Source organism: Falco naumanni, chromosome 4 (genome assembly GCF_017639655.2).
Source record: "Falco naumanni isolate bFalNau1 chromosome 4, bFalNau1.pat, whole genome shotgun sequence".
NCBI lineage: Eukaryota > Metazoa > Chordata > Aves > Falconiformes > Falconidae > Falco > Falco naumanni.
Window position 1 is genome coordinate 1,394,276 of NC_054057.1, and position 15,842 is coordinate 1,410,117.

The following is a 15,842-nucleotide window of genomic DNA, read 5'->3' on the forward strand; positions in this document are numbered from 1 at the left end:
TTGCCTATTTGATCACTTTCCTCTCTCTCTGCAAGCAGAAAAAGCAGCATATAAATGGTGCACCTGGAATCAAGCATACTGTTGTTTCCATTTCATCATTGCTCGAACCACGATTAAAATCTCTGTTTCACAGTGACTTTATTTTGTTAACAGGGCCATTTTTGTAATATCAACCTTTTCTTTAACCTGCCCTATTATTGTGAAGTATATTAAAACTGATTTTATTCAGCTAAATTCCTGTGATCTTTTAAAACAAATAAACCAGATGATAAAGTGGGATAGAAAAGCACCCAGGTGTACACCAATTACTTAAAAAGGATTCTTCACGGATACAGAGATCTAAGCTATTATATGCCAGCTGAGGGTCAAGGCCTCACTGTTGGTATTCCATAGGGATGTTAGACAAAATTTGCATTAACAGCACTTGCCTTACTGGAAAGCCACTGAAAAGTGTTTTGTTTCTCTTTCCTATGCATTAAGTATGTGAATGTTAAATTGCAGCTCTCCCCTTAAGTCAGGCTATTTTTAAGAAAACTGAAGGCACTGCAATCAAAGGTCTGCCACTTCATCTAATTTATACCATTATTGGCCCAGAGTCAGAATTTCAAAATATTGTAAAGTTGGGGGGGGGGGTTTAAACTAAAAAGTTACTTTATTAAAATACTTGATTCCTGTGTATCAAGGGGACATATATAACATGGTGGCCTTTTTGATAGCAAGTATTATTTAAAGTACTAAATTAGACTCTTTATTTCAACTAAAATACTGTGTAGTGAAATATCACAGCTATCACATCCAAACGCAGGGCTTCAGTACATGCAGAATAATAATTTAAAAATGTGCAAAAGTTATTCAGCATGATGGAAAGCGTAAGAAATTTTTTTCAGCAACCATTATCTGGCATTCACATCTTTCTCAGTATACAACACCAGAACTTTAATAGGGAAGTACTCAGACTGAAGCTGTCTCATTGTAAAAGAGGTGTGAACATTCTCCAGAAGTCTTTCAACATCTTTTCATAAACACTACAAATGTGATACTCCGTGCCCCTCAAAGTTCACTTTTCTTCTCCCTTTGAAGCTATCAGCAGCAAAGATCATTGCACCTTAGAAAATACAGAGTGCTAAAGAACAGTTCATAGGGAATGGTTTCATAGTTTTCTTTTGTCTTTAGTTTTGCATTATCTGCAGTTGTATGTCATTTAAGGAGGTGACAGCTCCCTAAAACATTTGGTTGGGTTCTTCTTTAGTGGCATGAAAAATTTAGACCTTTTTCCTCCAAAGGTTGTATGTATATATACAGACAGTCTCTACTTCAACTATTCCTGTCCCCTGGGAAGTTAGGCACCTGCATAAGCCCAAAATGTAACAGTGTCCTTGTACCTTCTGTTTAATGATTGCTGCTGAATGTCTTGGTTGAGCAACTTTGCTCTGGAAAGGTAGTAGCTTGCTGTATGTGGCTGTACTCTTTTTCTTTTCATGCAGTTAAAAAATATGGAAATAAAGTACCTTGACAATCAGCCTCAGAGATTGCTTTTGTATCATACAGATGGAGGGGGGTGGGTGCGGAACAACAGTTTTCAGAAAGGATAAAATCAGCAGAGAAAAAATGCAACTGTCAAAACTCTAATACGGTTAACCAGGAATATAAATCAGACTCTATGGAAGTACTTGATAATATTTCTCTAAGCAATACTACAAAGGTTTGAAAATCACACTGTCTTTGACTGCGGTCAAACACAATTAATCTTAAATTTGTAAAGAAGAAAAAGATGATGCCCAAATATATATGGTTTTATTATTATTATTATTGCTGGCACTTGGCTCTGTAGGGCTATCATTATTTTTTAAAGTCATCACAAATCAGGAAACTTCATATTTATCTACTTGATCAACGAAGAAAAGCTCTCCATATTCAAGCAATTTTAGGACTTTGAGCCATTCTTCTCAACCCAGTTATTTGCTGTCAATTAGCCTATGCAGTTAAGTTAAGCTGTTTTCTCAGTAGTGGACATTGTTACAAAATACTGCAGAACGGGACTGCTGACATGGTCTTCCCTGGGTTGAAATGATGGTCTGTATCCTCACCTGACTCCAATTCCTTGGCACCGTAGAAATCACTAGTCCAGGTATACACATAAGAAACTCAGTAAGACACCTGCACTTGAATCCTTTGGAAGTAGAAAAGTTTTAAAGAAACTGTTCATGGGCTGGTTCATCTGCCCCTTAAAGAAGCACAAGTATGACAGCTTCTCTTTCTTTCTTGCCAAAGCCTTGAAGGAACAATTCTTTAAGCTCTGTTCGTATTTGGGTACTCATTCTAGGGCTGATATAAGTTGTAGCTGTTTAACTCATTGCAGTTCATTCTCTCTCATATCACAGAATCACAGACTCCAGAATCACAGAATGGTTGAGGTTGGAAGGGACCTCTAGAGATCATCTAGTCCAACCCCCTGCTAAAGCAGGTTCGCCTCAGCAGGTTGCATGGAGTTGCATCCAGGCAGGTTCTGAATGTCTCCAGCAAAAGACACTCCACAATTTCTTGGGACAGCCTGTTCCAGGGATCTGTCACCCTCAAGGTAAAGAAGTTCTTCCTCAAATTCAGAAGGAACTTCCCGTGTTGCAGTTTGTGCCTGTTGCCCCTTGTCCTGTCACTGGGCACCACTGAAAAAAGCCCAGCCCCATCCTCTTGACACTCGTCCTTCAGATATTTGTAGGCATTGATAAGATCCCCTCTCAGCCTTCTCTTCTCACAGCTAAACAGGTCCAGCTCTCAGCCATTCCTTATAAGGGAGATGCCCCAGTTCCTGGACCCCATCAGCCTTCTTGGCCACAGGGCCTCTGCTGGCCCATGGGCAACTTGCTGTCCCCCAGCACTCCCAGGTCCTTCACCACAGAGCTGCCCCCCAGCAGGCCAGCCCCAGCCTATCCTGGCGTGGGGCTGTGCCTCCCTGGTGCAGGATCTTACACTGGCGTCTGTTGAACTCCATCAGGTTCCTCTCTGCCCAACTCTCCAGCCTGTCCAGGTCTCACTGAATGGCAGTGCATCCTCTGGTGAATCAGCCCCTCCTCCCAGTTTTGTATCACCCGCAAACTTGCTGAGGGCACACTCCATCCCTTCATCCAGGTCACTGATGAATCAAGTTGAACAAGACTGGACCCAGTACTGACACCATTAGCTACAGGCCCCTGCTAGATTCTGTGCCATTAATCCCAACTCTCTGAGCTCTGCCATCAGCCAGCTCTCAGTCCACCTTGTTGTCCACTCATCTAACCCGCACTTCTGAGCTTACCTATGAGGATGTTATGGGAAACAGTGTCAAAAGCCTTGCTGAGGTCAAGTAGACAACATCCACTGCTCCCCTCTCATCTACCCAGCCAGTCATTCGCTACAGGTTGGTCAGGCATGATTTCCCCTTGGTGAATCCATGTTGACTGTTCCTGATAACCTTCTTTTCCTCCACATGCTTTGAGATGACTCCCAGGATGAGCTGTTCCATCACCTTTCCAGGGATGGAGGTGAGGCTGACCAGCCTGTAGTATCCTGGGTCCTCCTTCTTGCCCTTTTTGAAGACTGGAGTGACATTGGCTTTTCTCCTGTCCTCAGGCACCTCTCCTATTCTCCATGACCTTTCAAAGATGATGGAGAGTGGCTGTGATGATCAGTGATTGTTCATCCTGTACCAAGTGAATTTGATTCAAAACTCAGAAATGTCTGGAGAAATTCATAACCAACTGCTACCCAAATTATCAAATAGCCTTTCAGTATTACCTAGAAATCATAGAAACCCCAGATTCCAACATACAGGAAACTGGGAAAAATCAGGAGCTGATATGGATACAAAACCAGGAGTTCAAATAATATATCTCTATTTAATTAATATATCTCTATTAATATAGGAAGGAAACAGTAATTGAACTATTTTGTTGCCATTGTGAAGTTATTAATACTACAGAACAATTCAGCAGATTGTTTTTCTGATTCACTGGACAACTAAATTCATTGCCATTCATTGACATAAAGCAAAAAACCTCCACATCTGAAAGATTTTTCCCTCAGTAGAATGAAGGTGTGCAATTAAGGAATGCAGTCCTTTACAGGACTCTATAGTCAGCGTACATAACAGGAAATGAGCTACTCAGTAAGATGGGAGTGTGCATCTATCATTTCAGAATATTTTCACTCAGAAATCAAGTAAGTGTTTGTAAAAACAAGATTACTCACCACTCTCTCCCCGCCCTACACTACTGTTCCTTTTCTTGGCACCATCTGCCTTTGGCCAAACCCCCAACTTAAACTGAGACATTTAAGTCAGTGGAATAATGACATTTTATATCAGCTGGAAATCCTATTACAGATATCACTGTGGCAGTATGATGTGTATGATGTGGCAGTGTTTGCCATCAGACAAAGCAAAATAAATCATATGAAATATACAGCTGTTTTTTTATCTAATGACAAGACTTATTTATAGATACTTGGCATAGTAACTAAGCCAATAAATTTCATTTTGCATTGTAGAAGTAGCTGCATTATTCAAAATGCATTTCATAGCCTGTTGGCCCTCAGAAATGTCTTTGTTTTCCTGTCTTTTGATCAGTACCAGGCAAAAGAAAGATGGAACTAATCCAACTACATTGGATAGAACCAGTGCACCTGAGAAGCTGAAGGCTTGGCCACCTAAATGTGTTATCGATTTGTTAATAAGTTAAGATTGATTGATTATATTAGATTGATTGATTGATTTTATAAAATCATTTAATAGAATCAAAATATAGAGGAATAAGAAAATTTTTATGGAAAATTTACAGCTATATAGTAGAAGTAGTTATGACATCTTTTGTACGTCCTGTACCAAGGCTAGAAGAAGGGCCTGGAACTATTGTGGAAAAACTTAGGTAATAACTTTAGGGTTGAAAGGTTCCTTTGTACTTAACCAGTCTTCTTTACGTAGAGGTGCATTGAAATGTCAGAGGATGAGATGAATGGGAACTGGGGAGAGTCGACTGGAACAGCTTGTAGGTGCCTGCCAAGAAACTGTGAACTTTAGTAAAAGGTAATTCCGGCAGGGGGAGATCGCGACCACCGACTCATATACCACCTACCCAAATCGTACCCTAGACCCATTTCTAGACCTTTCTAAGCTCTACTGCGCAGAATCGGATATAGGAGGAGAGTATGTAAATGATTTATGGGAAATGTTATGATTATGCATGAACAATTAATGAATATGTATGAATAAGTTCTATATATGGTGTCTGATTTTGGGACCTGGTGTGCGTTGATCGCGAGAGGACTCGCTCACGCACCCGGCCGTCAATAAAGAAGTGTCTGCTTATCTACATCTCATTGGTGTCGATAAGTTCTTCATTCCGAGATTTCGGTAACAAATGCATAACTTGGTTCTGATGAAAATGTGCAATGTAGCAAATTCTTCTTCAATCAGCATTGCCACTTGTTCTTGCTTTTGTGGTGTCAGATACATTCTTCTGGCTTTCTGAAACTGCATTCTCATCTATGTCCTCCTTTATCTCATTTATTTTATACTTTTCTCCTCTCGTGCCATTCTGTCTTCTGCCTTCATTTAGTGGTTTCTAACTTCCACACCCATGCTATCTCCCCAATCACCTCCTTCTTTTTCAAGATCCATTGTCCATGCAGAGAACAATGAAAGATTTCAAGATCTGAAAAGAATTTACAATCATGTAATCTGACATTGAGATTAAATTAAAAAAAAAAAAAAATCTTCTAGGTATTACAGCACAATCCTTGAATCTAGCCCCAAATTTGTGGTTGAATGAAATTAAGTTGTTAAAAGAAATCTAATGCTGATTGAAAATTTTTGAGTGATGCAGAATCTAACATCCTAGGAAATGTAGTTCTGATGTATATCTGTTCCTGAACAGGGTCCAAGTTTATCATCAGTCACTCTAAAAGACATTTATAAGCATACATGCTCAAGGTTATGAGAAAGAAAGATATATTCACAAGTCTGGGCTTTTGCAAACACAAAAAACCTGATGTATAAAACTTGCAAAAGCTCCTTTTGGAAGGCTTAAAATAACTGGTGCAAAGTCTTCTTTGCAGAACCTCCCTTTTTTTTCTGAGCTTATTCAGGGAGGTATTAAAACTCCAGAAGAGGTTTTGGGGTTCAAACCAAATCTTGTACTGTCAAGTTAAAGAAGCTGCATTAACACAGGATTACACTTTCTTTAGAAAGTTTATGATGTGAACTGTGTAATTGAAGTAATCCTACTTTTTCTTTTTGAAGATTTTTATAGGAGCGATTTTTTACTTCTGTTTTCAAAGAAAAGCATTTCTCTTTGTTACATCTTTTATTATATTCAGTGAAATTTCTAGTGTCTTTTGATATTTTTGCAAAAAGTTCTTCACAAGTAGCTTTTATTTTTCTTTAATCCACTTTGTTATGAAACACACATTTATTTGCAAAGTAAGTACATATCTTAGTGGAAGATTTAGGAGTTGCTTCTTTAAGATTTACCTTCTCCTTTTGGATATAATCTATACAGCTATATGAATAGTAGATTTAGAAACATGATGCAGTATAACATTTTTCCACAAACATCAGGATTTTTGAGTCAAAACATGAATAAGTAAAATGGATATTCAGCTATTATTTTTATAATAATTCAAGTATGTTAACAAAGTTTTTCTTGAAAGAAGTGGATAAATAAAAGTATGTGGTTTCCTAAAAATTTTGAATTGTGATGAAAATGGTGCCATGTGTGAATCTATACTTTAATTTTCATCCCTCCCCCACAATATGTAGAAGAGATATTTACATCCAGACTGTCCTTTTCCTCTGCAAAAGTGGAAATATCAACAGAAGAAAGTCCTTGTCACATTCCAAGGCAAGATGTAATTTCTAGTACTGTTCAGGTTTGGATTTCTCCTCACAGATTTCGGGATAATTTAGATCTCCAGGAATTACTCCTGCATAAAGACAGGAAGGCCTAAAAAGTGAAGGCTGTGGATTGCCAGCATTTCTAACTGTACCAGCTTTGCAGAAAAAACATGGATGAGCAATTTTTACCTACACGTGTACCCAGATATTTCATTAATGTTGGTACTAGTTAAAAATGGAGGAAAAAAAGAGCTGTTGAAACTACATCCAAAGTGCATGCATTTTATCTCAGGACCAAAACCCTGGAAGAGCAGCTCAAATCCAAATATTACATAACCTCATAATTCTTTATAACTTCATTACCCAGTATATTCTATCACCCAGTAAAGACATGTGTCAGCAAACATCTCTGAACTGCATTTAAAATTTTACCATCTTCCAAATTTATTCCATGTTTCAAGTTCAAATCTATTTAAAATGTATTATTTTAAAATGCTTAGATAAAGCATTATAGCAAAATAAAACAATGACTGAACAGAAAGAATAAAACAAAACCAAGTAACACACACACACAAATTATTTCTTTCATCAAAAGCAAATACGTATTTACAATACAAATATGTATTTACAACAGACTGCTGAAGTTTTCAAAGGTAAGGTTCTGCAGTTTGAGTAGTGTAAATTATGTAGACTTCTAAGATACAAAAATGAAGAATACAATAGTCTGCTCAGTGGTGGTGTTATGAGTCTAGGAGAGAATCATGTACTAAGAAAAATAATTCTTCAGGGTACTTAATGTCTTTCTGCTTTGGTTTCTCCTTGACACTTTTAGTTCATTTCCTACTCTTTTCTGCCAATACTACCACTTGCTATTCAGCTTCACAAGCCAGCTGCACTGATTCAAAGGAAGAGTGTAACAATAATATTTCTCATTTTCTATCTTTCCTAACAAACACAAGGATTCTTTAAAGTGAAGATATGGGTCACATTAGATATGGGTATTCAACATTGTTCTAAGAAATCTGATTAAAAAGATAGTTAGACTTCTAAGTCACCTAGAAGATTTTTTGATATTTTACCTGGTGTTTAATTAAAATATCACAACCCAAGTAGAAAGCAAGGCACTCCTCTACTTTGCTACATCCTGGAGCGCATCTCTGAACAAATCAGCTCTGAGCTGTAATAGGAAAATGCGGTTTTGAGAACAACAAGCACACAGCTGCTTAACCATATGGGAATGTAGCTGCATGAATCTCTGTTAATACCCACTTCTCACCTCCTCACTTATATCCAAACGCGTTGCCTTGGGGCAGGCTCCCACTTCCACCTTTGCTCCACTGCAGCCTCCTACTCTTACCATCCTTTTGTCCTCTTGAGAGCTCTAGCAGGTCACCCAGCCACATGACCTTGAACACTGACAAGCATCCTGCCAAATTTACCAATTCTTGCACAGCTTATTTTAGACAAATGTTAGATGTCTCTGGTAACCAAGTGTATATGCATCACTAACTGGAAAAATCAGTCAAACAATATCATGTCCTGTCTACAGAGCCGGAGTCCCACAGTGATGTTACTGGTCTGCAGGGGATATATACTGCTTTTTCAGTCACTCACTATGCATAACTTTATACATTAATATGATTTGATCCTCTTCATTCTTTATTTTTCTGTAGCAAAACTAAAAAGGAAGATAAATAGGACCCAATATACAGAATTCTATTATTTGAAAAACTAGATTATAAATTATGCATGTGACAGCTAATGAAGATCAAACTTATAAAAGAAGTTAAACAGCTAGATTAATATCAGAAGCATGAACATGTCTAAACCTATTATCTTTACCTAATAAACTTACTGATAGGTTTCAAGTTGACAAAGAAATAATTTATTTACCACACACAAGGGCTGAGTACTTTCTCTGTTGAATTTGTCATGGATATAAGTAAATTCCCCATCCATTAGCACAGAATTGGAGAGGGGAACTTTTTAGCACAGACATGATTGCTTACTACACCCATTTTTCACCAGTTTGTTTTAAATAACAGACAAAAAAAGACTCCAATTCTTCTCCCATGATAACAATAGAAACATGCTATAAGAGAGCAACCTGAACATTTAGCATAAGAAAATTTCCCTAAGGTGTGATAACTAAATAGGTAGCTCCTTGAACCTCATCAAAATTCACATGACTGCTCTGAAATACAAAATCAGAACCTGCTACCAAGCACATAGTCTCTACCCAAACATCATCGAAGAAAAAGCATACTCAGTTCTGCTGCTCATTCCCTGTGGGCTTCAGGCACAGAATCCCATCTGTGCTGTCATCATTTGTCTGTGAGCTGCATTCTTAGGCTGATATTCTGCTTTCACACCCTTCTGAAAGCGCTTCGTGCCTAAGGAGACACTTCATATAGAACATACAATTGCCTGTGCTCAGAAAAACAAACCATACCATTTAAACACCATTCTATGTTGCAGGCTGACCAAAGACATGTTGGCCTTTGAAAAGATGAATTCAAACACTGCAGCATCCTCTCCAGGATAGCAAGCTACTCTGTGTTAATGCCATTGCCCTAAACTGCAACAGGAGGACGACAGAGAGACAGCCTCATTTCCTTAGCACATCCTGCAGAGAACCCTGGAATGCAATTCCCATAAAGCATTGCCACATTGCCAAGAGAAGGAATTTGGAGAGATTTGTTTCTGAAACCAAGCACCTGACTTTGCTGCTTACTAGATACGAATACTCACCTCAGTGCTCCTGATGCACTGAGGAAGCCCTGTCATTATACCCCAAAGCAGAGGTACTTCACTTGTGCCCAGTTCATTTGCAAGCTGTTCAGGTATTGCAAAGGAAAAGCACAGCTCATTGCTGCCTGAGCTCCAGACACAAACTGGCCCTTAACCTAGAAACTACAGTTAGTCTATCATCTGTATACACAAGTGCAGCAGGAAGAACAGGCATTGCCCTTACTTTTAATTTCTCTTCCATGAGGATTAATTTTCAAAGGAAACGCTGAATGTTTGAAGTAGCCTTGGGCTTTGCTTTAGCAGATGCATGAGAATGAAGTGACAGACTTTAGGGAGGATGGGGAAATAAAGTAATATTTTGAATGTTTCCTTTACTGTTAGATATCAGTAGTGTTTATTCTAACATATCACCTAATCTAAAGTCATGTCAATGAAAAGGCTTCACCAGAGACTGCAACAAATTGTTTACTCAATAAAGGTCATTCAATTGGTGCTGTTAATCATTTAGTTCCATTGTGAACATAAGCCCAGCTCTGACATTTAACAATGGAAAGCTAGGTAGGGTTACTGTTTCCAAGACTAGTCTCATTGCCAGACAGAATTCTAATAAAATTGTTTTCAACATGCAGTGTGAAATGTTTCTTCTCATTTAAAGGCAGTATGTTTTTTGACAGGTCTGAGCTATGCATTTTGTGGCTTTATTTATATTGTTTAAGAATAAAGTGTCAATTTGCTGTTTAAAAATACATTGAAAAGTGTTTATGGCATATTTGCCTGTTGAAGGCAATATAAAAGGTATTTTAAAAAAGTAGAAAAGACTTTGCCTGCTTTGTTGTTGTTTGAAACTGCTCTGGGGAGTTAGGTTGCTCTTCTCATTGCAGCTTGCTTTCTTTGTGTGGAGCAGAAGCTTTATACAAGAAGTTCAGCGCTTGTGATTGCAAAGACAGGTTTCTAATGTACTTGAGATACCAGCAGGTATTAAAGATTGTACCTCACACCAAGCACTTTGCATTCTTTTCCAAGTGATTTGTAGCACCTGTGATCTGCTTCCTACCACAGAGAAAATAATGAGAAACCAGTTTTCCCATTGCCAGAAGACATCTTCCTTCATCTGTTGACCCCAAGCTTTTTCCTCTTCCTTTACCATATGTGATGTCTCTTCACACAGCACAGTTTTCATTTGTGGGTTTTTTTTTTTTAAACAAAAAATAGACAGAAGACTGAATTAGGAGCTAAGGGGATGAAGCAGACAGCAGTCAGATTTATGGTGTGGAGCAATACCTAAATTAATGCAGAGAAATGGCTGGCTGTTGAAATGCTTCTGCTTGAGCAGAAGGAGTGAAGAGCCCTGCTAATGCTATCTGGTTCTCTTACTATTCCTTTGGCATGCACTGAAAGATGCTGAAAGGTGGAATGGGATGGGAATGAAGCCTGGAAAGGAGCAAAAATGAAGTCTGTAGAATGAAAAGGACAGCATGGCAAACAACTTTTCAGAAATCAAGTAATGATTATGCATTATGTCCCTTCTTTTGAAGTCTTCAAGACATTTTCAGTAACGTCTACTTCTAGTATCTTATGCAGTTGTGAAATGCCTCTGTGTGTATTGCAGAGAAGCTGTGGCTCCAGATACAGGGCACACACAAGTAGAATTGCTGTGTACAAACGGAGCTGTCATGTTTCCCAGACACAAGTACTATGGACACACTGCAGCTTGTAGTGCATGTTCCGTAAATCCAGTATATCTCATATGGATCAGATCCACTGCATTTGAGCAGATGGAATCATAGAATCATTTAGTTTGGAAAAGACCTTTAAGTTCCTCAAGTCCAACCGTAAACCTAATACTGCCAAGTCTACTACTAAACCATGTCCCTAAGTGCCTTGTCTACAGTCTTTTAAACACCTCCAGGGATGGTGACTCCACCACTTCCCTGGGCAGCCTGTTCCAGTGCTTGACAACTCTTTCAGTGCAGAAATACCCAATCTAAAACTCCCCTGGTGCAACTTGAAGCCATTTCCTCTCATACTATTGCTTGTTGCTTGGGAGAAGACACCAACACCCACCTGCCTACAACCTCCTTTCAGGTAGCTGTAGAGAGCCATGAGGTCTCCCTTCAGCCTCCTTTTCTCCAGACAACTCCCATTCCCTCAGCTGCTCCTCATAAGACTTGTGCTCTAGACCGTCCACCAGCTGCATTGCTCTTTGGATGTGCTTCAGCACCTCACTATCTTTCTTGTAGTGAGGGGCCCAAAACCGATAATCTGTACAACAGATGCATGTTGATTTGACACTTTCTACAACAACAAATTCAGTGCACAGGCACAGTGGAGCTGATTAGCATGTGCACAGTGGGCAATCCTCAGCATGTGTCACTATACAACAACCAGCCAGACCTACCCAGTAAGAACTTATACCACTTGACACCATGGAGATACTCCCCAGTTCCAAACTTCCAGAAGGTCACAAGATCACAACCACATTTCGTATACAATAAAGAACATGCTCTGTTTTTTGCAATTGATAAACTGAAGCCACTCCAAATGTGGAGACTTAAAGTAGCAATGAACACACCACAAAACACTTCACAAGTGCACATCTCTGCTGTACGCACTACAGACAAGTGTTTTTTTTCCTTCCTCCCATTCTCTCTAGTCACAGTTCATTGCTACAAAACTCCTGAAGTAAGATGAGTTGTGGCATGAACCTGGAATGCAATCACAGACCTTTACACCTTCAATCTAAAGTACTCCCAGAAGAGTTACTGTAATGGCACGCCTTACATGTTTCAGAGAAAAATTAAGTAGACTTTCTCCCATATTATAGCCCATTGGTCTAATTTCAGCAATGGCACAACATAGCTTTGGTGCGTTTAAATAAGCTGTAACTTCATTTAATATATATCTGACCACAAAGCCTTTCTTCATTCAAGTCACACTTTTTAAGTTACATGTTTAAAGGAGTATATGCAGCTCCACTGTTCTCCAGCCATTCCTGTTATGCAATGGTTATCTAATCTCTCTGTGTGCCAGTCAATTATAGCCTCAAGACATTCAGAATTTGCTGCAGTTATAAAAAGAGAAACATCATTTGGTTTCAACACACATCTCATATATAGAATTTAAGCACAATAAACAATGAAGTGCTAAAAAAACCTGCCAGCCCAATAGCCCAAGAAGGTTTTTTGGAAACTATATAAACTGACTCCACAAATATGCCACATGAATGGTTTAAAGATAAAATTCTACATCACGTGGTTGTCAGATTCAGCTCATACATGCAGAATTAATGCAGCAGAGAAGTAACTACATGCTCTTTCTAATAACATGATTTACATGGAAAATACCTAAGATTCTTCATTTATTTCAGCAATTTCTACACTACCCAGATTCATTTCTTCAAACGATATACTGTTTAGCAGGACAAATAATATAATACAGCAGCACTCCTCAACAGTGAGCACTTCTAGTTACACAACTAAAACTAGAGGGATCAACGAAAACCTTACATTTTCAGCTGGATGAAAAGGACCTTCCTCTGGAAGGTAGGAGATCAGAGCATCTAAGCCTCTATAGGGATCTATTCAGAGCTCAAATCAGAGTTTCAAAGGTACATGCTAAGAACTCCCGAGAAGCTTTCTAGTATTTACCTTCTTAACGCTGGGATTCAACATCCTATCTGCCGTGCCCCTGTTGGGACTTCTACTGCTAGACTAGCAACATGGGCATTTCTGAACAACCTTCATCTCACAGGATATGAACATAATTTCTTCTGCATTTGATCAAGTCAGAAAACAATCTATGTGACTGCCTTTATACCCCCTAAAAGCAAAACTACTTCTGCATGAAAATAAGAGAATGACACCAACCACAAGAAAAAATGGCAGGAAGCGATTTAATATCAAAGTAAATACTGACACGATTAAGGACATTGCTAAATTGATATATTAGTGAAATGCAGCCATTTGCATAGTGGAATAAAGGTTATTCTAGAAAGAGGCAAATATGGCATCTTATAGTATTGTCACAGCAAACTCTTAAGCCTCTTGTCCTGATGACGCAATCAATCCATTACTTTAAATGTCTGACTTCTCTAGGCACTACAGGGGGAGGGTCACACTTGACACTCACAGGCAGAATACTGAATAACAAAGATGACAACTACCTAAAGGAATGATGAAAATGGCTATGTTTTATAACTGATCACCCTTGAGATCTCAGGTGCCTCTCTGAAGCAAGAGTTCATTTCAACCTCATCTGTGTATGGCTGAGTACATCTGGAGACAGAAGACTTTTATTTTTAGCTTGTTGTAAGAGAGGAGGTGTCCTAATCACTGAATTAAAGAATCATGATCCTTATAGTTCTTTCTCTCTGGTCCCATAATCCATGCACTTCCTACTGAATGACATACTAGTTCTCCCCAGACAGTTGCAGAAGGTCTGAGCCCAGCCCTCCCTACAGCCTCCTGGTCAGGGCACCCTTCCGAGAAACAAAACATGCAGGATCTAATTGCTGTAGGCTAAAGAAGCCAGTGAACCCACTCAGGTATCAACCATTTGGATTGGGTCCATTTCCACCATCTGTTTTTGAAGAAAATTTTGTTCAGATTTAGGATGCCTAATTTGCATATCCAGATCAGGATAAGCTATTGGGACACTTGGCCCTGCCAAGAAGGCAGGTGTTCTGGGTGTGCACAATACAACATGAAAATATTCTGGAAATTTCACTCAGGTCCTGTTGAATTTCACACTCCCACTAGCACAGGAAGGTTTTGTAAAGAGTACTCTTAAGTGATCTTAAAAATTATTAGGTGCAATCTTCAGACTATTTCTTCTATATTCATCCCTTCTTACGCACCACTGTAGTTTTGTAGCTCTAGGCTGAACCAATAAAGAGCACAGCAACAACAACTGCTTGTTGGACATTTCCCTTTCACCCCACTTTTCTGGTGAGCAAGATTAGTTGTTGTTCAGCATTGCGAACACACACAGTATTAATCCAATTCGCCTGGAATCAAATGACCTTGAGACTGCAAAATCTGAGATGTCCTTCTCAGTTCAGTGATAATAAAACGGATGTTCAAGAACCCTCTTCTTGCTAGGATTATAACTCATTGTGGAATTCTCAGTTAAAACTCAATTCAGGCTTCTGACAAACTAAGGTCACTTCAAAGCTTGTTTCAAACTTTGAATGCAGAAATGTTACCAAGTGACTTGCTGTAAAGATTAAAGTTTATCTTGTCTGACACACTGAGGCCATGAAGGTGAAAAGTTTGGTTCTGATTATGAATTGCGTTGTTCTGAAACCATTTCCTATAGCTTATGTTGAAACATTTAATGCGTCCTTGCATTACAAGTTACAAACATAAACAAAATTAAAGTAATAGACAGGTGCGGAGGCAGAAGATTCCAGACTATTATTTCCATTCTAAATAACAGATTGCAAAAACCTTCCTGCATAAGGGCATCTAATTCTTTCATAAAAAATCAGAACACCTACCAGTTATTGAAGATTGCAAAGAAAAGCCCTATTCTTACTGAAACCAATACAAAAAGTATCTATGAATTTAATGGAAGGAGTATACGGTTCTCGAAACCAGTTAGTGTTATGCTTTTCAAATTACACTATGAGTGACAGGCATACCAGTACACTAAAACTTTAGGTTTTATTTATCTGTCTCCTCTGTATTTTGTCTTGAAACATCTTCCAAAACTGTCTCAATTCTTTTAAAAGCTTGATTATAGCTAGAAGCATGTAACTTCTGAACTAATACTTTCTTAACTCTTGTGTATGCAATTACTCTCCTTTTCTCCCACCTCCTCACACAACCCCATTTTCATGAGGTCTTGCTGTCCTCTAGTGGCAAAGAACTATGACATGTAAAGTTATGGGGGCATTTAAAAGTAGACATTCCTTCCTTCATTATGATTTTCATCATCTCTGCTCCGGGTAATTTTCAGGTCTCTCACCAAATGGATTCTTGAAAGAAGCTGATGACCTCAGCTTGACGACTGTAGTAAAGTTACTGAGTGAAACACAGCAAAGTTCAATAGCTATTTGAACTTAGAGCCATGCCCTGAAGTTGAATTTGTTAAACATTTTGCTGTTTGAATTGTTTTGCAACTACCCACCTATATGTTGTATTCTTTTTAGCTTGAAAAGAAAAATCAGATGCATTAGATACTCTCATAAATGTGTCAATAGAAATAAATTATCTTAAGACTTTAG